Genomic DNA, 3,392 nt, shown 5'->3' on the forward strand with positions numbered 1-3,392 from the left:
CCCCCCCCCCCCCACTTACGACACCTGGCTCATTTTAGTCGGCAAATTTGTCATTTTGATATAGCGGTCGGCAAATCAGCAATTATGATTTTATTATAATTAATGATTATTTCAAAATTCAAATATAATTTAATATACCCATTATGACCTAAATACCTAATATAATAGTAAATAATATTTAAGAACTACAAATAGGTAACAAAAAATATTTATATAAATATAATATTGCATTTCAATCATATGATTTTGCCAGTAGCATGTCATGTAAGGTAAATGGTACTCAGCAAAAATTATCAGATATGTTGGTCACAAAATTCCATTCATTCCATGCCAAGCGCATCAATTGAATACATTTGTTGAACAAGTGAATCTATCAAAAACCCGATGGACTGCAAGGGCTGAATCAATTAAAGCTGTTGGGATATCAATGATCAAATTATTGATGTATTACAAGATATGTCAGACTTAAAATCTATGCATAAAAAAGCATGTACTCTTGCATTAGGTCTTTCAAAAAAATGACTTTGTAATTTGTTTACCATTTATGAAAAATGTCATGTATAAAACAAAAATCTTCACAGAAAACTTAGAAGCTACAGAATTAAATATAATTTATATTTTAATGTTACTAATACATACTATTGTCAGTTTAACCAGAATGAGTGATAATAATAATAAATAATAAATAATTTAATAAAAAGTGCAATAATTTTTGCTAAAAAATTAAATATTGTAATAACTTAAAAATAAGAAGAAATATAAGTACGACTCCTGTCGATAGTTATATTTAATTCTGATGTTAAAATAGTAAAATTAAGCTATTAACTTCTTCCAGGTGTTTGGAGGGCTCTCGAGATCGTGTATTCGAGAATATTAGATCAAATACACCGTACAATATAATTTATGTAAAAAGCACATATAAATTAATACTGCAACCAATGTAAAATATTATATTAAATGCCTTACCTGATTCGCAGTTGTTCGTGAATTATGTTGCAAGAGTTTTTAGATTTTAGGTGACACAAGATATTTTGAGAGGTTCTTACTCGGTGGCTGGTGCTCATGCACTCGGTGACTGGTGCTCATGCACTGATTTAAGGGACGATACGAATATGTCTACCAGAGAGTGGTAGGCGGTTTTTATCAAAGGTTTTTTGTACATCCCGGACCTAGATTTCTCTTCGGCGGCAAGGACCTTTTTTATCATTAATTTTCTCTGGCGACATATATAAGAATTCTGCACGCCCTGCACATCACGGAGTGCCAGTACGTGCCGATTTCTTAATTCGTGATCGCATAATAGGGATTGTACCTATTTGTCGATGACAATGATTTTATTGGGGATGTTTGATTTCTACAAGCGACAGTCCGGCCGTTATTTATTACTGTGTAAGATTTTAGTTTATAATTATAATGGTGTATGAGCATATCATTACAATATTAACCCAGCAGAAGATTTTAACCGACCATCGAAGAAGATTGAAGCCCAAAAATATATACTCGAATGCTAGCACACAGTGCATTATCAATATAAAAGATTTTTACAGAATGGAATTCAAAAAAGTATTCGATGCATTAATAAATTTGTCTTCTGAACATTAAAAAAATTGTATGTTGATCATAAAACTACTTGTGAACATTTTTAAGGTTCCATGTGAAAACAATTGTTCAATAGATGATTTGAAGAAATGTATGAATAAATATTCCCTCCTGAATGTAATAAATCTAATATTTGTGATTATGATGGAGTTATAACTGAATTAAATATTTTATACCATCACTGTATCAATAAAAACATTTTAAAATTAACTGAAATATTTAAAGTATCCAAAGAATTAAAACATATTATACCTATTGGCAATAAACTGTGCAGATTGATTATTACAGCATCGGTTAGTACTGCATCAAACGAGCACACGTTCAGTAAATTGAAGATTGTGAAGAATTGTTTACGTTCTACTACGGGAGTAGATATCGCTTATTAAATTGTAACAAATATATTTATAATAATCTCATGGTGTAACATTGGGCTCTTCTTAAAGAAAGACGACTTAATATATAATAAAGATACTGTAATTTTGCTCTAAAAAAAATATTCTTTTTAATAAACGCTGTCTAATGATTTAGCAACTTGCATTATGGGGCCTCGCTACTGCCGTCAATTTTAGCTGAAAAGACCTAAAGTATTGACAACATTTAAGTTAGTTATCGTTGTCTGATTTTGATTCTGAAAAAAATTTTAATTCACCAGAAAATTGTCTATAGATCCTACGAAGCATTGTAAAATCTAAATTTTATATTATTGTGGACTGTAATTGAAAACTTGAAAATATCTACTATTCGAATCATAATTAAAATTAAAATTAATATTAAAAACGGTTAGACAACGTCAATCAAAATCAGACAACGTCAACTAACTCTAATTTTGTCAAAACAAATGTATGTTTTTGTAAAATTCTTGTAGTGAAATTGATATGGTCATCGAGTTATTGACATGTGCATGCGCATACGAGAGAGGATACCCTTATTTAATTTCACTCACACTATTAATCATTTACAACTGATACATAGATCCCGAGTGGCTATGACAAGATTAGCCTAAATGTTGCCCCTTAACTTATCTAGTAACTTGTTCAACCTAATTGCGGATATTATTAATTCATTGGATAGTATCTCAATGAATAACGATACAAGTATCCTGTTTTCATGAGACGAACAGGGTAGATGTATCTATTAAAAAATGTACTTGAAATATGTAAATTACGAGAGTCATTGAGTACGTTGAATAATATAGTCGGAAAATTACTTTATTTTCAGTCGGCAAATTATAATGAATACACCCCCCCCCCCCCATAAAAAAATGTATAGCGGCCCTGCTCGCACGCACATGTCAGCATGTAATATTGTGATCATGAAAAAATGTTTATTTTTCGCTCCAACAAATGATTCTAATTCCAGCAATACGTCGCAACGATTACACCTCGATTTGCATTCTGACAAAATATTCTTTTTTTCCTCAACATGTACGAGGGATCGATCGAGGCACATTTTTAATATTGTTTATTTATTTATTTATTTATTTAAGTTGGAAATTATGAATTTTTTTGAATTTTTTACAATATTTATTACAATTTAAATTACAAAAATTAAAAATGTGGCTCTATCGTTCCCTTGTATATATTACGGACAATCCGAATATTTTTTCAGAATGAAAATCGTGATAATTGTCGACACGTATCGGTGGAACTAAAAACAGTAGTTTTTGACAAAAAAAAATCGTGGTGGTGAGGCCCCTTGGGCTCTTGGGCCTTGGGCCTTGGCTCTTGGGCCTTGGCTAGCGCATCGTGGTTCTATTATCTAAATAGGTGTTCATAATAAAAATGTACCTGCAC

Source organism: Acyrthosiphon pisum, chromosome A1, assembly GCF_005508785.2.
Source record: "Acyrthosiphon pisum isolate AL4f chromosome A1, pea_aphid_22Mar2018_4r6ur, whole genome shotgun sequence".
Taxonomy (NCBI): domain Eukaryota; kingdom Metazoa; phylum Arthropoda; class Insecta; order Hemiptera; family Aphididae; genus Acyrthosiphon; species Acyrthosiphon pisum.